Raw genomic sequence first — 21,984 nt, forward strand, 5'->3', positions numbered from 1 at the left:
TGTTTCCAAAATTCGCATCACCCCCCATAGCAGCTCAAAGATGTCACAAAACGGTTGGGCACTCGGAGCATAGCACAGGCAGCCTTTTATTAGGTAATGCTAACAGATAAACATTTTTAAAATGCTCACGTATTTTCTTCCAGCCAGATTATGGGGCTTTTTCAAGTCAAGGCACCTCTTTCATGCTTCTGGGTATCCTTGAGGGCACCAGCCCAGAGCCTTGCAGGTGGCAAGTGCTCAATCAGTCCTACTGATTCTCTACTGTGAGAACAGAGAAACACAAAACAGGACATCGGACGTTATCTTCATTTACTAATAGGAGAACTGAGGCTCAATGACGTGCCCACACCATACAGCAGGCAAAGGCCAGGTTCCATGCTCTAGATGCGTGCTTTCCTTTATATGCCTCATGCTGATGACACTGGTCTGCGGTGTGGTATTGGAGGACACTAAAGTGATCGTTTCTTTGAAAACAAACAATGTGGCTGGCGTCGCTCATTTAAACGTGGAGTAATGGTGCTGTGGTGGTGAAGAGAGCCAGAGAACTGGGCATCCTCCTGTTGGGGATCTTTGCTACAGCCTCTGGCTAGAGGGAAAGTGTGATGCACACCAACAGGCATAGTCACCAACATCAATTAAGCACTGACTCTACTGGGTCCTTTTCCACCTTCACTCAGCGCCGGGATAACACTGTCACGACCTCCCTGTACAAACAAGTATAGATGGTCGCCTCATAGCCCAGCCTTAGCTCAGGGTTGTGTTCAAAGAAACAGCTGTTAAGTAGTTAAAAATGAATTGGAGGCAATCCAAACCTTCACTGCAATCTCTAGGGAATACATCAAAGGGGAAGTGCATTCTTAGCACAAAGCAAACGTCTTAAAATTTTTTTTCCCCTATCTCTGCTATTCTCAGTATCTATTTCCAGCAAAGCCACCACTCCAGAAGCAGAGAGCTCAGTTCCCCAACATCCCTGTGCAAACTCTTTTGCTTCACTCTTCATTCAGTTGCCTTCCTCACCTCTGGCATCTACTCACCCATCCTCTGCCTGTTGCGCTCTATCCTTGTCACTGGGAATCCCAATACTGGCTCCATTTGTCCAGTGCTTTCTCATCACTGGATGACCCCAGGGTACATAATAATAGAGGGGCCACAGCCAAGCAAACTATGCCAGACATTTTGTCAAAAGAGAAGTACTTGAAGGCTCCACAGGCAAAAAAGTTTTGAATACTGAGGCATGTATGGTTTTATTCCCTGTCACATCCATTTTACAGATTAGAAAACTGAGGCATAATAACAATAGTGAATAATCACATTGTTACAATAATATTTATTAGCCAGACACTGATATTGCACAGATGATAACTTATTTAATTTCACAACGACCATATTAGGGAGGTGCTATTATATCCTTTTCACAGATGACAGGTTCAGAGCACAAAGCTAGTAAATGGCAAGGTTGGAATTCAAATTGAGGTGTGTCTGACTCTAGACACCAAGCTCTTAACCACAGTGTTCTCTGTTTTTCAGGTTCTAGTTCTGTAACTGTGTATGAAGCGAGTTGCCAATGGCGTCTAAATAGAAAGAGAAGGAACCAGATAGACGTATTTAGAAAAGGAACGAGTTTCGGTGTTAAAGACCATCGCCAGCCATGCTCATTAAATACCAAATGATTATTTAAATATCAATAACATTTTCTTGGCATGCAATAAGTCTATAAATAACGTAAATTTATTTGCAAAGGAACAGGCTAAGAATTGCAGTGACTTTCTAATTAGCTTAAAATTATTTAATCAATACAACACAATTTCTTTTCAAATAATCTTTGAAAGTTCCAAGGAGTCTTGAGATGTTTAATTGCTATTTAACCAGAGAGCCGCAGTCAAGTTATAGATACCAATTTTAGAGAAAATGTTTCTTGCAGATCTAGCACACCGTCAACATTTCCGTTAGAAAGACATGTTTTCAGACTAGATACAAGGGTTTTAGGTTACAAATTAATTTTGTTTCTCAATTGTTCACCAGGGCAAGGGGGGTGGGGGCGAGAGAGTGGGCTGATTCAGGGGACCATGGCTCCTGCCTCGTATAACTCAGAGAGATGTACTTCCCTGCCAATAAAGCAGAAAGATGCTGCTTCCAATGACTCCAACCGGAAAATCTGGGTTGGACTTGGGTCCTGAAAATCACAGAATTTTCACATCCCCTAATGGCTCCAGCAGATATAAACCACGAGAGCAGGTCAAGACATGAACCACGAGTTTGCCTGGATCCCACTCATATCTTCTATACCAGCTCTGAGGAACTCATGAAGTGAAAGCAATAGCTACCAATGGAACAAGCAACGGATACAAAATCACAACCTCTCGGGCAGGAATCTGTGTTTTCACAAGCACACTATAGTTTGAGAAGTCCTGGTCTAACCTACTTTTAAAAGCACTTTGTAAACTACACTGCAATGCTTCTTACACAGTGCTGTGTATGTACATCTCCGGAAGATCTTCTTAAAATGCAGACGCTGATTCAGCAGGCGTGGGGTGGGGCCTGAGAATTTGCATTTCCAACAGGCTCTCAGGAGATAGTGATGCTGCTAGTTCCAGCACCAATAAGGCGGGCTTGTGATCAGGGTGTCTGGTTGGGAAGGGATGGAAAGGAGTCCAACAGACTTCGGCACAATTCCTAGCTCCATTGCTTACAAGCTTTGTGACCTCGGCCACGTCTCTCTAATTCTTTGAACCAGATTCCTCAGCTATGAAAGGTTTAAAAAAGATGCCTCAGCTATGAAAGGGTATAAAAAAAGGGTACAAAATTGCACTTTATAAGTCTGCTCAGATGGCAACATACCCATACTTAACACAGCCCTGTTTGAGGAAACACTTAAACAGAAGCTGTGGTTGCTGTTGTTTCGGAGAAGGATGCAAATTAGTAAGTCTCAATAATCGTTCATGGTTTTGTTATTATTTATTGAGAGCTGCCATCTGGTATGCTAGGCACTGTGCCAAGTAGCACAGTATTGTTATTTCCTGCTCCCTGGCTCTGTGTGCGAGTCAGGTATTATTTGTTCTGCCTTGCAGACAAGGAAGCCAAAGTGCACAGAGGTTTAGTCATTTGGTCCAAGTCAAAAAGACCGTGCAAGGCAGAGCTAGGGTTGAATTCAGGTCTTCCTGCCTAATGTTCTAACCACCCAGGCTGAGGCATGGTTCTGCCCACACCTGTCTGTAAGGCTTGAGTCGAGGGAAGGGTGGTGGGAGATGGTACAATATGGGACTAGTCACAGAGGTGCAGGACAGGCAGGGGCAGACGACGGCCTCGAGGCGGAATGCTGAGCTACAGAGGGACATCAGGCCCAAAAGAAGCGCGACCAGGTTCCACAAGGTTGGGACACCGGGCAATCAGGAAATAGTGTCTAAAAGGGATGAGGACAGGTGCCTCATGCCTCGTACCCTGCTGCGCCAGAGCAGGGCTCTTTAAAGATACAGTAGGTGCACTAATCATTGATGGATTCATAGATTCATTAATATTGTGGAGGCAGCAACTGATTTGGACTTGGTGGGCAAGATGTGTTGGAATGGGGGACAGATTTTCACATCTGGACTTTTCTTTCTTAAAAAAAGGAGCAGTTCCAAACAGAAGAACAACAGGAATATTTCTCTTGGAGTGCAGCCAGCGCACACAATGCCCCTTTTCTTCCCAGGGCAGAAGGCGTTTGGGGCCTGGCTCCTCGGCGGGTGTGTGCAGCTCAGAGCCTGCCCGATATACTTACCCACTTGTGCTCTGGAGCACAAAGCCCCCTGCCTGCCAAGCCCAACACAAATGCCTCCTTCACCACAGCCTCTGCCACATGTGATTTCAGCTGCCACTGCTTCGGAAAGCCCCCGTCCAGGGCCAAAGGGAGGCTCTTGCGGCCGGGTCTCCCCACGACTGTATGGAGACAGGAGACAACGATGTATTCTCAATCATCCAGTCCACGAAGCATGAAGTTAAACAGCTCAGCAGCTTGAGGGGAGCAAGGAGAATGCCTTTCTATTCACAGATCAGCCTCTACAGATGGTGTTCAATTAGCCATTCATCAGAAATTATTGTTCAGGCACAGGGCTAGTGTCTGTGGATTCATGTATGAATAAGATGAAAAGAAAGACCCTTTAAGGAACTCATGGTCCAAAACAGGAGACAGAGACCTAATCCAGGACATACTCATACGGTGTCATAGAGGTGAATGAAGTCATTATGGAGGACCACGAAAGCATCCTAACCATGGTGTTGGAGCTGGACTTTGACGGATGAATAAAAGTTCATCAGGCAGAATGGGGAAGCAGCTCTCCAGCTCCCAGATGAAAATATGTACCATGGGCTTGAGGCATGACCAGTTAACCAGGCTCAGAATGCAGGGCGGGGGCCCAGGATGGTGAAGGCAGGGGCTGGAGGTCAGCTCCTTTTATTTTGTAGAGAATAGGAAACCAGCAAAGGTTCTTCAGCAGAGGAGAAACAAGATGAAGCCTGGGTTTTGGATACAACTCAGACTGCAACGAGGGGGGTGCATCCCCAGAGCCTGACCCAGTAGTAGACCATAAATATTTAAGGAATGAAGAAATGATTTCAAGAGGGAAAAGAGAGTAGGGAGACTAATGAGAAGTCTGGCCAGACTTAATGCTTTCACTAACTTCTACTTTTATGTCTTTTTTTTTTTCCTTTTAAGAGAACAGCAGCTTTTCTTCTTCTTTATTGAACCATCACAAATGTATATAATCTGAGATTGCAGGCATAATTACATAATGTCTTGTACTGTTGGCAGTTTCCTGAATGTTGGTTTTGTCTTCCGTAATAATTTTGTCAGCTCCTCGATGGCTGGGACAATGCCTCTTGTGCTCTCTTTGCATTGTCCAGCAGCATCTATCGTGTGCTGAGCACACAGTAGGCCCCAAGTAAGCAGAACCACAAACACATTCACAGAGTATCAGAGTTAGACAGGCTCTTGCAATTAACTGGTCTGACTCTCATTTTACTGATGGGAACGCTGAGACCCAGAGAAAGGGAAACATATGCCCCATCTGAAGATGTGTCCACATTTCTACTTCTAGACTCTGGAATTTTACAGTAGGGATCTGGGCTCAGTCAAGACTTTCAGTGCTGACATCAAGGGTCAAGGCATCCAGCGATGAGCCTGGATAACAGCAGGGTAAACAGAACACTGGCACACAAACAATACAGGCATAGAAGAAAGTGTTCACGTACATGCATGATATTCAGCTTCCAATCCTTATTCAATTCTGAGAAGAGCATAGCCTGCTTCTGGAACTGCTGAGGCACGAGAACATAAAGATGAAGTGTATGGGCTTTGGTGTGAAGCGGGTCTGAGTTTGAATCCCAGCTCTGTCACTTATCAGTCGTGTGTTTAGCAAGTTCCCTAAACGGCCCCAGCCCCAGTGTCCACATATGTTAAACAGAAAAAAACACAATTTCCTCCTTGCAGGGTTGTACAGATTAAATGGAATGAAGTTTATCAAATGCTTATCACAGGGTTGGCAGCGGGAATTAAAAGGTGGTGAACTAGAGAGAAAGTCAGAAAGAACAGCAGTCTTGGCAACCAATGAGACTCATTCATTAACGACCCATTGGTTCCTGAATACTTACTTTAGTTCAGGCACTGGAACAGGAAGGAAAGGGAGGTGTCGAAAACTCCAGGGTTTCAAACCTGGGTAATTAGAGAGCGGTGGGAACACCAACTGAGTTAGGAAAATCAGGAGGGAACAGATTTGGAAGTAGGAGGACAGATAGTTTGTCCTGGGTCATCCAGAGAATGGCAGACAGCTGAAAAGGTGGGCCTGGGAGAAAGGAGAAACCCAAAGATTAGAGGTGTAGATTCTTAAGTCAATCGTATCAGTATGATCACTGCAGCAGTGAGTAGTATGAGGAAAATTCCCGAAGAAAGTCACATGTGGGGAGCAGATGTAGAAGAAGGGCCAGGGTGGTTTGCAGCCCAGAAACCCGAAGAGGTTATGTCTTGAGAAACCGGGTGAGGCCAACCTCAGCTTTAGTAGAGTCGAGGGGTGTTGCCAAAGGTTGACAAGATGGGAGAAGCAACCAGGTGGGGCTACTTTTTGCTACTTCAGTGGAATTCAGGAGATAAATGGGCACTCCTGAAGGGAGGGGAAAGGGGAGCCTGTTTGCAGGCCAAGGGAAGGAAGTCAGGAGAGAGAAGTAGACTGAGATGCAAGAAAGAGAAGGTGGTATGAGAGCTAACATTTACTCCAGGCGTGGTGATGAAACATGCAACAAAATTGAATTTAATCTTCCCCATAACCATCGGAGTGAGGTGATTTGATGAGTCATATTTTGCAATGAGGACACTAGGTACAGAAAGATTAAATACCTTACCCATGTTAGCAGTAGGTGGAGATTTGAGTCCAGAAGCTCCAGCTCCAGATTCCATGGCCAGTTTAAATTAGAGTATTTCTGGAGGGAGGAAGGGAAGCTTTTTAAGGCCTGACTCTGGCAGGGGAGGGGAGAGCAAAGATGGAGAGAACTGGTGAAGTGGAGATGAAAGAGTGCAAGACCCATGGTCTCCAACTTCTTAGTGAGGTATGAACAGGCCAAGTGCCAAGAGTGAAGGATGTGTGAATGGATTTGGGAACTCTAGGAGAGCAGGTGAAGTTTGCAATAGTCAGGGGGGAGACTGGGATGAGAGACAACTGAGACAGACCTGAGAGATGCCACGTAGCAGCTGAGGTCGCAGGGCACAGATTTCAAATGAATCTAGCCGTCCCAAGGCAGGGTCAGAGAAATGGGACCGTAAAGGTTAATCTAGGATTGGGGTTTACAAAAGTAAAAGTTACCAAGAGAGGAGATTGTAGGGTACAAGAGAGGACACAAATAGTACAAATGTTGGCATGTCATCCATCCCAACCAGCACAGAGTGGGGACAGAACAAAGTAGCCATGCTGTGCTATAACTGAGGTCTGCGGACCAGTCATCCCACTCAGACACCTGATCACAAAGGTGCCCCAAAGCACCCCCTATCCATTCCAAAATAAGTCTTCTTGCTTTCACAGTGAAGCCTTGTAATTACACTGGCCAAAACCATAGCCTCAAGCGACACATGGCTATTGAGCACTTGAAATGTGGCTAGACTGAATTAAAATGTGCTATAAGTGTAAAACGCACACTGCATTTCGGAGACTTGGTATGAAAAAACAAATATAAAATATCTCATTAATTTTGGGGGTATTGATTTCATGTTGACATGATAATATTTTGGATCTATTGGGTTAAATAGAAATATATCATTAAAATTAATTTCACCTGTTTTCTTTTTATTTACTGTGCTACGAGAACATTTAAAAGGTGATTTGCATTATATTTCCATTGGCAAGAGCTGGTCTATAAGGCAACTATGACATTAAATATGGGCTAAGTAAATGTATTAGGCCAATATACCCATTCAAGCAAATGAATTCCTTTAAATCGCTCTCAGAGATTCTCTGAGAGAAGGGGAAACAGAACTGATAAGTTTTGATTTGTGGGACTACAGGACCAGGTAGACGTGACCTGAATTAGGAAAGGGGTCCTCTGTGGAGTCCTGGAAAAGCATTTTATGGTGAACTGCTGACTGGGGCAAAAAAAAAAGGGCCAAACATCCAAAATAAGACCAAATGCTGGAAAAGTCCACAAATTTGCCGATCACAAAGTTTGTCTTCCCTTCAGTGTCCTAACTCTGCACGAGGCCATTCTCAACCTCCCTAGCTCTGTCTGCCCCTGACTTTGGGGTGACCTCCAAACCTGTCCCCTTTACTAGGCTCTCCCAGCACACTAAACCCAATAACCTCACGCATTCCAAAACATAATTCCCAAAAGGCCGGAACTAGGGCCTCCTCATGCAGCACCCCTGTTTCAGGAGCCTCCTGCCAACAATTAGAAAAGGAGGCAATATGATACAGCATGACTAGCATGGCTTGCAAGCCAGGAAATCCAGATTTGTTCAATTTTTGCTGCGTGAGATTGAGTCATATCACAACTTCTCTGGGTCTCAGTTGCTTCATTTGTCACATAATATTTACCTAAATCTATTGACTTGTCAGAGGGCTCAATGAGATAACAGGAGTAAGACGTCCTTGTGAAAGATGTATTACACAAATGAAATATTGTAATCTAGAGCCAGAAGGGAAAGGAGAGAAGTAAAAAAGGAAAAGTAGGTAGCAGGAAGGGGATGCCATTTGCAAAGACAAGGTATGAATCCTCCTTCTGCTCAGAGGGGCTGACTTTCCCCACTGGCAAGAGGGTGCCCCCCTGAAGGGCAGGCACAGGTCACAGCCTTCCCACCAGGCAGACCTTCCAATCCACATACCTGGCTTGAGGAATTTTCCTCCAGCTGAGTAAATAAAAGTGAGTCCAGAGAAAATGTCCTAAACAAAACTGAATGCATCTATTAATGAACTGCTTAGGATTGCAATGCTACTCAGCACTGAAAAGGGGATTTTAAATTCCACTGTGAAAAGTTATAATTCATCCCAGATTCACTTCCTCTACCCCCACTCCATTTCTCCCATGGCGAAGGGTAGAGAATGAGGAATTCAAAGAATGGAAGATATAAGCAGGGTGTGCTTTTTCCCAACGGTGTAGTAGGCTCTGATCATCCAATCCCCAACAAGTTGTGCTGAGCACATATGCATTTTATTTAACCCTCATTCTAACCTTTGAAGGAAGAAATGATTATCCCCATTTTATAGAGAAGAGACCTGAGGCTCAGAGAGGCACAATGGGAATTCAAAACTAGCTCTTTCTATCCAGCAGTGTTTTCCTTTGCAGACTCTTTACATAGGCTCAGAGGTGATGTAATAACCTGTAATATGTTCAAAATTGAGCATTAGGAGAAAAACGTAACAGGAGATATATAAAATCTCATTTTTATTTAAAAAATCTCTATCTATCTATCTATCATTTATCTGTCTATCTGTCTATCTATCTATCTATCTATCTATCTATCTATCTATCTATCTATCTATTGATATCTAGCTCCATATAAGGATATGATTATATCTCATGTAGGTATTGGAAGTCTAGAACAATACACTCCAAACTGTCCCACATGCCCCAACCACCAATTCTTGACAGTTCGGAGTTTTCTCCTTCATTTGTTTCTATATTATTTTAAATGTTTGCTATTAACTGGTATGATTTTTAAAATAATTGTTTATTAAAAATTTCCCAATAGGGTTTACTAAGCCTTTCAAATTGTAAATAAAGACCACCCAGTAACACATACACACTCTGAAAATTATTCAAAAAATGGAAAAAATTTCTCTTTCCATTTGTTTCCTTATCAATTAAAAAACCCACAAATTTCATCTTGTCCCATAAAAGTCCAATTTTTTAAGCTTACAAGGTTAATAACGTAAGGTAATAAACATCTTACAACGCAATAATTATCTGTCAAAGACACATGTTTTGGTGTCCTTCCCCAGCAAAGATACCAGACGCCAGTGGCTGAGAGGAGTGGGCAAAATGCTTCACTGCAGGGCCCCAACTTCTCCATCTTTCCAGGGTATTGGAAATACCCACACTTCACTTCCTAGAGTTTCCTTCCCCAGCCATCATGCATGTAGCATGCTATTTTCACCACCTAGCTGCGTCCCTACAATTCAGATTTTCCAAGGAGTAGGAAAATTCATTCCCTAATCTGATACAGGAATTGCAATGCTAATGGTTTAGAATTTTCTTTCTCCTCCCATGTAAGGATTTTCATTTTATTAGGAGCTTTCTGAACACAATGTATAACTTCAGAGTGATTTGAATGGTGGGGATTTCGGGCAAGCTAACTGGCCAGTGGGAAATACAACCGGTGACTGTGGGCTGTAGTGATCACCTTCCCGCTCGGTGTTGCCGTATAAGATTAATATTGGCCTAGTGTTGCCAGGTCAGATTTTTTTCCAGGGGAAGCCAGGAATGTGGATTTCCGTAAAATCTGATTTTTAAATGTGTGTTGACTTAATTCTTTTTCTTTCTTTTTTCTTAACACTGTGCAGGTCAAACAAAACCCACATGCAAACCAAATGCCACCCACGTGCCCACCAGTGAGGCATGGAAGTGGTCTTGCCCAACTTTCTAGTCTCATCCCCAATAGCTCTGCCTCTCACAAATACATCTCACACCGCCCCGGTGCCTAAACACCTTTGTTCCTTTGCTCACACCTTACCAACCCGTAAGAGGCCCTTTTCTGTCTTTTCTCCGTCTTTCCCATCCTTCAAGGATCTGCTTACATTGCACCAGCTCTTCCTAATCCTAAATAGTAATCTCAGTTAATACTGCCCAGCCTCCAATGCTTTCTTCAAAATGCTACGTCCCCACCATTGTATTTCCATTGCTTCTAGCGCTTCTCACATATTGACTTTCATCACCATTATTTCCACAGGTTTAAATCTTTCTGATAGATCATAAATTGGAAAAGAGGAGGGAAGGGTTTCTTGTGGGGGCCGGCTATGACTTTGGTACTATTATCTTCATTTTACAGGAGAGAAAACAAAAACTTAGTGAATAAGTGATCATCTTGAGCTTTCTGCATACACCATAGCTTTGCATGTCTTCTAGGCTTCCTTCTGTTCCTGACACCCAGGATGCTCTTCCTTCTGTCGCCATCTGGTGACTCCTACTCAGCCCTCAAGACAGCTTTACCTATCAGCATCGTCCCCATCTCCACACACTGGTCAGGATTGGACCCCATCCCTCCAGTTCTGTGTTCCCACAACATTCTGTAAGAATATCTGTCAAAGCACTCATCAAACGCTCTTGTAATTAGCTGAGTCTTTGTCTCCTCTGTTAGACTGTAAGTGCCATGCCTAGCACAGTGCCTGGCCCAGAATAAGTGATCAGTCCATATTTACTTGATGACAGGAAGGAAGGAAGGGAGCAAGGGAATGCTGGAGGGAGGGAGGAAAAGGGGAAGGGGGGAAGAAAAGATAGTAACAGCCCACAGGCAATCAACAAATGTGAGATATAATTAACCACGTGGCTCTCAGCCCCACTTTGGGGGTCTAGCTGGCTCCTCTGTGCTCTAGCCCCAAAGCAGATAATTGGAAGGCTCCAGCTACACCTCTTCTCCCAGGGTGAGGAAGGCAGGTGGCAGGTTGCTTGGCTTCGGGGCCCCAGGAAACAGTATTCACCTCTGCTCTTTGCTCCTGGTTTCTGGCCCTGGGGAAAGTGATTTTCTGCATCAGTTAGGCTGTTCTTTGGGAGGATAACTTCAGTTATGATGGATGATGGTGGGGATGAGCTTTCCCCAGAAAGCTGGCAGGAAAATGAACCAGAGAAGCTCATAGCAGGCCATGTGCTATGCTGACAATTCTCCTTGGCCAGGGCAGACAAGGGGGAGAGGGGTATCCTCTTTCAGAGAACCCTGGAAGTGAGGCACTTTGCTCTGTGGGTTGTTAGAAAACTCCTGTGACATGGTCCCCATGCCTCCACCCCTCCTCATTCACAGACCAAGAGGCTGGGCCAGGCGGCTCCTGCTCCTGGACCCTCTCCCTGGCCCAGGCCGAAGAGAACCATCCTGGGCTCGGGAGAAACTGCAGAGCATCTAGCCTGGGTTGATGTTCTCAAAAGCCCAACTTGCTACTCAAAAAGAAGCAGTTTACAACACCCACCGACACGCACTGTGGGATCAGGGTAAGAAAAATTCTGGTCTCCTCAGCATTCCACCAAGATCAAGCCAAGGAGGGAGGTCAAGAATACCATTTCTCTAGGGAATGCAGAACCTCAGAGAGCTGTCCTAGAAGGCCGAAGAGCTGGGGAAAAGTCACAGTGTCCCCCCTCTCCCAGAGCAAAGCAGGATTCCCAGGCCTCCTCCCCCACAGACTCCACATCCAAGCAACTGGGACAGAGGGGCAGTTTCCGCCTCACTTCCCCTGTCTCCCCATTCCTTTTCCTCCATCTCTTCCCAGGAGACCCATCCAGAACCTCCACCCAAGCTCCCAGGGGCTTTCAACCCCCACCTCTAGGGTACTGCAGAATACCAGGCTCTCAATGACAGCCTTGGGCTGGCCAGGTAGCCGCAGGTGCTTTAGCTCATAAATCCTCAATGAATCAGTAAGATAGGATTTTTTACCCTATTTTGAAGGCAAGGAAATGAAGTTCAAAACCATGTTATAATTAGAAAGGAAAAAAATTTTAAAACAACAAGAGACCACATTACTTAAATAAACAAAATACTTAAAACAAAAAAATTAATAAGAACCAGGACCTCAGCTAGAGAACTGACCAAATAATCATAACCTAACTGCCTTAGAGACAAAATAAAGCTAATTATATTGGCTATTTATTATGTAAAGTGCTTTATGTGCACTGTCTTATTTCATCCTTGAGGTAAACTATAACGCAACCTCTCACTTATTATCCCCATTTTAAAGATAAGAAACTGAGGGTCAGGGAGGGGGTGTGACTTAACAAAGTCCTGGGCAAGTCATGACTCTTTGGCAGGGTCACAGTAGTGGGTTAGTAGGTTCCCTTTCAGGGTAACATATTTGCATTTTAACAATAGCTTTCTAGAGAAGACAAATCCGATGGAATGACGCTAATGCAGGGAATTTAAGGCCTCAGCTTTGCCAGTGGGCAGAGTTCTCAGGGCAAGAGCCTTTTGGCACCACCAGGCATCACCCGAAGGCGGCTACCCACGGACCTGGTTGACACAGGACTGTATTCAGCAGCTGGCAAAGCTGAGGGCATGGGGGTAGAATGAGAGAGAAGATTAGGTCAGGGAAGGCCAGCTCCAAGGCAGGCGCAAGAGTGCGGCAAGTGACAACTGCAAAAGATTATGAGTTCAGGTGTTCCACGTGTGTCCCCAGGCCCCCAAACAGCCTGCTTAATAGTGTGGAAGAGACACTTGTGGTATTAGTGTCAGGGCTGGGCAGTGTGCTGGGGCAAGAGGCCTTGGTTCTTATTACAGCTCAGTTACTCACTCCCTGTGCCACCCAGGGTCTGCCACCTACCCTCGCTGGTCCTCAGTGTCTTGATCTGTAAGACAAGAGGGGTGGGTCTAGGTAACAGGAGAGGTTTCCTAGAGACAAGCTCTAGATGATGGGACCCAGCACAGGTGCCAAGAACAGGCCACTGGAGCCCTGAAAAGGGTATTGAAGGACACAGTTCATTTGCTGTTATCAAGGTTCTGCGAAAAGGATTCCATGCCAGATTCGGCACTGAGCACAATGATGGGGAGAGGGTGCTTTTACCCAGAGGGACAGCTGCACAAGCAATGCCCATGAATTCTCCCCAGAGACCAGAGCCCACTGCTAGGAGGAGTGATGCCTGCTTCTCAAAGGCCAGGTTTGAAGTTTCCTAGAGGAGCCCACACATGAAGAAGATGGAAACAATCACCCAGTGGAAGAGGAGAGTGGAGGCACTCAAATGGAAAGACTCCCCAAAATGGTGCTGAAGCACTAGAGAGCAAATATGTAAATTTAGGAAAGAGGTACCATTATTTCCATTTCACTGATACAAAAACTGAGGCTCTGTAGGGTCACAGCCAGGTGGCAGAGCTGGAGTTAGAACCCCGCCTGACCGCACAGCTTTTGTTCTTAATGTTTATCCTATCCTCACACCCACAGCGCATGTGCCTTTGAGTGGATTAGGATGAGGAGGGGAAAGGAGGGGACGAGAACAGGCAAAAGGCTGGAGAGAAGGATGGAGAAGACAGGAATGGCTGGTAAGACCTTTCTTAGCGAAACAAAACGGCAGCCATAGTTTTTCCAAATAGACTCTTCTGTGGTTGCCTGAAGTGGTTTTTAAGGGCATAAAGTTCTGGAATCAGCCAGATCTGGGTTGAGCGCCTGGCTCCACAACTTAATACCTCTGGACCTAGAGCAAGAATTTAACCTCTAAAGCCTCACTTTACTCACCAATACAATTGGAAGAACAGTCATACCTTATTGGATAGTTGGTAAAGATTAAATAACTGCTATGTTTAAAGGGCTTGACATAGTGTCTAGCACATGCTAACCATTCAATAAAAGGTAGCAAAAAACCAACCATTCATCTAATGTTGCCCCAGTGGGCTCTCCTCTCTCCTGATTTCCTCTTCAAAAATCAGCATCTGGCCTGTCTCCCAGATCCTCACAGACTCCCTCCTTCCTTCTGTCTGCCTCTCTTGCATTCCCTCCACTTCAGAACCCACTTCAAAGTTACTTCTTCCAGTGCTTCTCTTCCTTCCTAGGATTCTAGCTTGCATTTGATCAAGTGATTCATCAATTACCCTACACAACTCCTTGACCTCTCAGGAACATAATTGTCCACTCGGTGGTTATTTCAATGGGCTGGTTTGCATGGGATTGGCCAAGCAATCAACACAGGGCCTGGTGGGTTTGTGGGCTGATAGGAATTACCTAACCAGTTGCCCATGTGTGCCTGCAATTTGTAAATTAACCTCTGGATATACATCAAAATCTTCTTTCCAAACCACAAATTATGTGCTCTTACAAATTTGCCAAACTGTTAAATAGAATTTACTACAGCTCAAGAATATCTTGTACTAATTAGACAGAGATAGATGGGTATATTAAAGAACATGAGGGAGGGTAGGAAATTGGGAACTAAAGCTTACTGACTTCCTATCAGGGAGTCTTAACCTTTTTTGTGCCATGTACCCCTTTACAGACGGACAAAGCCTATGGACCCTTTCTCAGAACATTTAAAAATATATAAAATCAAATGCATAGCTTGATTATAAGTCAAACCCATTACATTGCAATATAATTATTAAAATTTTAAAAAATGAGTGTGTAATATAGTAATATATGTTCTTTATTAACACATTAAATAACAAGCTCTAGCAGCAGGTGTAAGAACTGCTGTAATTTCAGAGCTGCAGTGGGCATAAATCATAGTTCAAGATGTCTGCAGCAGCTGAAATGTGATCTGAAAATATCTGTGATTTCTGCCGGTGACAGTGTTACTGGTACTGAAAATACACGGTGGTTTGTTGCCTACATTAATAATCGAAGAAAATGTCAACTAAAGATATTATTTTTTTTTCTTCACCCAAGTTCACAGACTCCTCTCAATTCTACACACAGGCCCCTTGGAGCTGTTAACCCCAAGTTAAGAATCTCTCTTAGGTCCTTTACAATTCAGTAAGTATTTGTATTGGGCATATTCCTGAGTTCTAGCTCACCTTCATCTCCTTTTCAAGGAATCGCCAACCACCGCTCTTCCTGCCCCAAAAGGTTCAGTTCTATAAATCTGACTCTCCTCTGTCCTCCCCTCCCATCTGATTGGCCCAGGGAAAACACGTGTCTCAGCAGCATCCTCTGTCCAGGCTGACCAGATACCCACCAAGGCATGGCCTAGAGAGAAAGCCTCAGCTTCCAGAGAACCAAGCTCATCAAACAGGATCCTCTCTGGGAACTTGAACTAAGCAGCAACGGAGAGATAAGTGTGATGGTAGGAGTGGGGGAGGGGTGGGCAGGTGCTGAGTTGGGCTGATGGCACTCGAAGTAAAGACTAGTGAGTGACCACCTGTACCAGTGGAATAGCATCGAATTCAGAATCCACTCCACCCTGCCTCAAGGGTGCCTGGCTTAGATAGCAATACTGCATCTCATGGCTCCTCACTCTTTTCATTAGAATCAGCGTAAGGGAGTCTCTCTGCTGTCTATATCAAAAGAGTCTTAAGTCCACACTATCAACAGCTTTTTAGAGATGAGAAAGTTGAAGTTCAGAAAACTTGAGTCCTTTAGTCAGGCTCAAAGGGCTAGTAAATGATGAAGTCTTTTTCCTCCATTTACCCTCCTCCTTTTTTTGAGGAACAGGGGGGTAGTGGTCTTTATTATTTCTTTATTTATTTGATATCATATAAATGACACATAAAAACCATTTCTTAAAAAAATCCTCAGGGCCGGCCCGGTGGCTCAGGCAGTTAGAACTCCATGCTCCTAACTCCGAAGGCTGCAGGTTCGATTCCCACATGGGCCAGTGGGCTCTCAACCACAAGGTTGCCAGTTCAATTCCTCGAGTCCCGCAAGGGATGGTGGGCTCCGCCCCCTGCAACTAAGATTGAACACAGCACCTTGAGCTGAGCTGCCTCCCGGATGGCTCAGTTGGTTGGAATGCGTCCTCTCAACCACAAGGTTGCCGGTTTGATTCCCGCTAGGGATGGTGGGCTGTGCCCCCCTGCAACTAGAAAACAGCAACTGGACCTGGAGCTGAGCTGCGCCCTCCACAACTAAGACTGAAAGAACAACTTGAAGCTGAACGGCACCCTCCACAACTAAGACTGAAAGAACAACTTGAAGCTGAACGGCACCCTCCACAACTAAGATTGAAAGGACAACAACTTGACTTGGAAAAAAGGCCTGGACGTACACACTATTCCCCAATAAAGTCCTGTTCCCCTTCCCCAATAAAATCTAAAAAACAAACAAACAAAAAACCCCGTCCACACACTCAGTATGGAACCTAATGAATGTGACCATTCTAGGGTATATTCAGCCTCCACCCAATTTGACATGTCTGGTCTTTAAAACTCGCCCCCAAGAGTAGGATGGCTCCATTTTCCAAGGCGGAAAAGAGTGGGGAGTGGTACACAGCAGCCGATGAGCCCGGCACCTGGAAACACTCAGCCCTGCTGCCTGGTGCCCTGCTATGAAAATCAAAATTGATTTTACTGCAACTTGGCATCTCTGGCTTCTGGGAAGAAACCAGGCTGTGGAGGGAAACTGGCGCCCAGTTCTGCTCTTTTATCTTTGCATGGAGTACATTCTCCCCAGTGCCACATTTCTGTGCCCCCTTGTCCCTTGATGTCAGAGTCACAATTTAGACATACCAAAGGAAACTACAGCACAGAGGACTTCCACACAAAGGGGACAAAGCCACAGCCACATTAAGAAAAACAAAATTAAATATATATATTGCCGATAAGTTTTATTTACTTTTGGGGGTAAAAAAAGTGGAAGGGTGATGGGAATTGGGATTTGTGTTTTCTCCCACAATGCCTGTGTCCCCGAAAAGCTATTTGAGAGATAGGGTCCAGGCCCCAGGGCTCCAGCGAGACAGTGAGGCGTTCTTTTGAAAACAGACTTCTTTCCCTTGGAGAAAGAATGGTCAGCCAGCTTCTTCAGACACCACCAATCTATAACTGCCTACATATCACATTAACCATCTATTTGAAATCTTAGGGCAGCATTTATTTTATCCTGGAAACTGCGACAGGCCTATTTTTAGCCAGAGGGCCCCTCTTCTTTCCTTTAATCCTACTTTGAAATATTATCCACATAAACTGGAAACTATTCACAGACAGATTCTATTAGAAGCCTCTTAGTCCAAACTCTGGGTCTGGGAGATTAGCATTCTGAGGCACAGAGAGGTTAAGTGTCTAGCTGTAAATCACACAGTTAGGTAGCAGCAGGTCTAGGCTCCAATCCCGGGACACCCTGGCCTCTAAAGCCCGCCTGTTCCCACATACTCTACTACTGAGCAGCACAAAGTGGTTAGCCGTCTGACCTCCAGGGACAGAGAGCTCAGTGCATCCCAATTTTATCATTTATTAGTTCTATAACCATGAGCAAGTCACTTAACCTCACTTTCCACATATATACATCAGAGGTTATGATTGTAACTATCTCTAGGATTATTGTAAGGATTAAATGTGCCACGTGTGTACCCTATTATATTGTACTGCTCCTGTGTCACATACGGAAGTGAGTGGATCTACCATCTGAAATGTGATAACTGTCTCCCCACAACTGCCCAGAGATAGGCAAGAAAAGATTGTTATCAAACCCATTTTACAGTTAAGAAAATTTAGTCCGCCCCAGAGATGACATAACTTGCATGAGGTCAGAGTTTCAAAAGTGAGCACATTCTCAGCACGAGTAAGTCCTAAGTGTCTTCCCTCCCGCACCTCCCAAGGTATGGGTTGAATTAGAAGTAATTCAACCCTCCCTCCGCAGAGCGGAACATGTATCACTGGCTCACACTCGAAGACCCTTCCTTACAAACTAAGATCAGCTCAGTACCTAAAGTACTGAGCACAGAGTAGAGACTCAATGCAGTTTTGAGAATGAGTAAATTACTAAATTAATGAAGATCTTGATCTGCAGATAAGAAGGCACTGCTAAGGCGCAGCAGCCTGAAGTAGGTGTCTTGTTGCAGAAAGCAGGAGGGAGGTAGGCAGGCAAGAAAGATCTCCAGTGGCAACAATCAAGAAACCCATTCTCTCCATTCATTCCCCACAGCCTGCTCTATGGGGAAGAAGCCTTTGAAAAGACCAAGAGCTGGGCCCCTGATCTCAATAGTCCCATCCAGAGCATTTCCAAACCTGGACCACATGGCTCAATCCAGGGCCCAAAAGATAACTGTGAAGCTCACGTGACCCTCTGCCAGCTAAAAACAGATGTAATAACATTACAGGCAAGGGGCAGGGAATGGCCAGGGAGATGACCCATTTGTCTTCCTAATTGTCAACTCTGCCCACAATAAAATTTTTCTCCCTGTCACACCTTAGGCTGCTACTGAACTGAAGCAAAACCAAGATATCCATCTTCCAGCCATAAGCAGGGGCCTTCACAAAGTGCCAGGGACAAAAGGAAGCTACTTGGCTAAGAGAAGCAGAGAGAGCTGGAAAAAGCCTGGGATTGGGAGTCAGAAGCTGGGGGGTGGGGTGTGTGTATGTGGGGAGGGGTGCGGGGGGTTTGTCCATGGAGTTAACCAGCAGCAGATGCTTAGGCAGTCATTGTACCTCATTGGGCCTCTGTTTCCTGTAAAATTAAAGTCCAAAGTTCAGGAAATGGGGTCAATGGGGGAGGGAAGGGCTGTGAGTCATGTGACATTGGATGCAAGATCTTTTAGGTTGTATATATTAGGAGAAGAATATCCACGATTTTCAACAAAATCTCAAATATATATCTAACCCTGCCCTACCCCATAAAAAAAGTTAAGAAATACTAAATTGTTTTCATCCAACAAGCATTTATTGAACTCCTTCTATGTGTCCTTCTCTGTGTTAGGTATTTGGGACACAAGTATGATTGAGAGTCCTGCTTTTAAGATGCACAGTGCAGTTGATGTTCACTCTGACAGAAGCTTGTCCAGGGAGTTTTGGAAACAAAGAGAAGGAGCATTTGACTCCCGTCAGGAAAGGCCTTGGCTGGGCTGGGAGTAGGATAGGGGAACCTGAAGTTTAACGTTGAAGTTGAAAGCTGAGTGTGCACTCACTGGATGAACAGAGAGGAAGAGTATGTTAGATAGAGGGCAGCATGTACAAAGGCAACGTGTGTTCCAGGACGGCTTGGAGTGCAATTGTGCGTAGAACAGGGGTGTCCAAACTTTTTTCAATGTTTTTCACCAAGGGCCATATGCGGTAAAATACACAAACAGCCGGGCCACTCACTCGAGGTGAAGTACGTATTGCCTCACCTCGCTTATTTAAGTAAACTAAACATATTTTTGGAATTTGCTGCGGGCCAATTAACAATGGATCACGGGCCACAGTTGGCCCGCGGGCCGCAGTTTGGACACCCCTGGCGTAGAACATACATGGTCCCCATTGAGGAGGGAGGAAATGGGGGAAGTGGTAAAAACGAGGCTGGAAAGGTAGGCAGAGCCCAGATTAGGAAATGCCAGGGAAGGAATTTTACATTGCAGGCAGTGAGTTAATTCTAGTTTCAAAAGTCTAAGATGAGCCACTACTCCCAGCATGAACCTTCCTAAATGTTGGGAAGAGGCCTGGGTCAGTAGTGAGCCAATGACAATAGAGAACAATTGGAGGAAAGACCTGCTGCTTCTTGGCACGGGCATGGGCTGTATGACCAAGGTGCTGGTAGTGAGCATATGCGTGGGGGATGCGCGGGGCACCTGCCTGTCAGTCTCACCCTCCTACTCTCCTAGCCAGGGAGACTTCTAACTGCTTATTATCATGGCTGAGAAAGGAAGGTACTGATTGGCCCAGGGGAGATGCAGAAGCGGCACACCCATTTGGTTGGACCCCTGTTCCTCACCTGCAAGCAGTCTTTCAGTCCCTCTAATGGACTCTGCTACTCAACTTGGGGCCCTCTCACATGCTGTTCTTTCTGCCCAAAAGGTTCCTTCCACCCTCTTCCAGCAGTTAACTCCTATCCATCTTCCAACTAAGTGACGACTGTACCTATCACAGATTTTCAAAGCACTTTATCCTTTCCTTTCAAAGAATTCAGGACTGCTCATAATTCTATATTTACTTGAGCGATTTGATTCTTGTCGGTCTTGACCACTGGACTACAAGTTCCATGAGGCCAGACACCACCAGTTTTGTTCATTTCTGTCTCCCACCACCTTGCGGGTGCCTGGTACAGAGCAAGTATTTTTTGACTGAATAAAAGTCTGCTGTGGACCCTGAACCATTCCCCATTCTCATTGCCCTTGAATATTCCCCGCAAGTCACATTATGGTCCAGAGATAAGGAGTTTTGAATAAGGGCAGGAGGACTGGACTTGAAAAGGCAATATCAGAGTGGACTCTGCCTCTATTCCAAGTGCAGCTCGGTACTGAAAGGCTCTAAGGAACCCACATTTGGTTACCCAGGCAGGTCCTTGGGAACTGTATTTAATTCAAGATGCTTTCTCCCCGGACCTGAACCTGGTCACTAGCTGCATCTGACCCTCCCCTGATCCTACTTGGTCGAAAGAACTTTGCCCAGGCTTTAGGAGGTCATCCTTGGAAAGGAGGGGAATCTCTTTCTCCTCTCCCTCCAGGCCAGTATCCTAGGGCGCTTGTGAACTAAAACAGATGGTTCCTACAGCCCTAGCTGATGCCCCAGGGCAAGCGCAGATTCAGACCTGGTGTAGGGGCCATGGGGCTCCACGTTCCAACTCCCAGGCTAAGTAACTGGCCACTCTGCAAGGACAAATACTTGGGGTCAAACGTTTGACCTTAGGAGAGATGCGAGGGAGAGAATCTCAAGTGGTGCACAGGCTCGCTCAAAGCGCCCTTGGCCGCCAGCGCACCCGACAATCCCCGAGGGGCCCCAGCTGCTTCCACCCAAAGTCATAGCACAATGGGACCGCTGGAAAGTTCAGCCAGAGGCTGAGGGGTACCGGGGTAGGAAATGGGGGCCGGCTTTTGCTTAAGAAGGACGACTAGGAGGTCGATCTCAGGTAGTCCTGGGAGTCCGCGCGGCAGGACTCCCCAGTCCCGCAAGCTGCACCCCAGACCGCAGCGCCCGGCTCGGAATCGCTGGGCAAGGGCTGCACGACCGGAGCGGCAAGGACACCCCCCCCCCCCCGCCACACACACACACACACACACACACACACACACACACACACACACACTGGTCTCCTCTCTACTCGGCATTGGGGCACAGGGAGCGGGTCGGAGCGGAAGGGAACGGTGCCTGCTCTTAGGCAGCCCCCTCCCGACGCTGTCGCAGACCCCAGACGGAGGCGCCAGGTCGGCCCAGGCTGCCGCAGCCTCTGCCTTAAGGGGGGCCGGGGACGCGGCGCGAGGAGAGAACGAGACCGAGGAGCGTGGCCGAGCGCCCCGACCAAGACCCGGGTCGCGCAGAGCTGGGTGCTGGCACGCCCTATCCACGCAGTGCGCGGGCTGGAGTCCGAGGGCACCTTACCTTGGCGAGCCGCGGGCGTCAGGAGGGAGACGGCCGGCCGTTCTAGGGGGCCGGCGCACAGCCAGGCTTCGGGGCACACGCAGCCTCCGGGTGCACAATCCCCGTCCCGGGCGCGCACACCCGGGCTGGTGCACAGTCGGCATCCGGGGCGCGCACAACCTCGGGCGCACTCTTGCCGGCAGGATCCGCTTGGGCTTGGGGCGCACGCCCTGCGGGGCACACCCACCGCGGCCGCTGCGGGACTGGCTAAGCACCGCCGCCAGCCGAAGCTTCGCCCGGCTTTGCCGCCTGCCAACACCACCCAAGTCCCCGCCTTCGCCAGGGGAAAAAAAAAAAAAAGATTCCTGACGCGGCGCTGGCTTTGGTGTGTAGTTAGAGGCAGCATTGCGAAACCGAGGGGAGGGTCTTAGCGT

The 21,984-nt window shown here is 46.4% G+C and overlaps 1 protein-coding gene across 5 annotated transcripts in view; it reads right to left on the minus strand.

Annotated features, from left to right (window-relative positions):
• Positions 1-21,868, minus strand: part of KANK4 (KN motif and ankyrin repeat domains 4) — a 68,242-nt gene extending 46,374 nt beyond the window's left edge. For 4 of the 5 annotated variants that reach the window (XM_019731250.3, XM_088791167.1, XM_019731243.3 and 1 more), the window contains exon 1: positions 21,572-21,818. The gene's annotated coding sequence lies outside the window, so the exon portion shown is untranslated. Of the gene's footprint in view, positions 1-21,571 lie in introns of all 5 variants that reach the window. The other variant, XM_019731234.3, reaches the window with a different exon arrangement.
• Between the last annotated feature and the right edge of the window lie 116 nt (positions 21,869-21,984).

This window comes from Rhinolophus sinicus, chromosome 14 (assembly GCF_057876585.1).
Source record: "Rhinolophus sinicus isolate RSI-liver-muscle chromosome 14, RSI-T2T, whole genome shotgun sequence".
NCBI classification, from domain to species: Eukaryota; Metazoa; Chordata; class Mammalia; order Chiroptera; family Rhinolophidae; genus Rhinolophus; species Rhinolophus sinicus.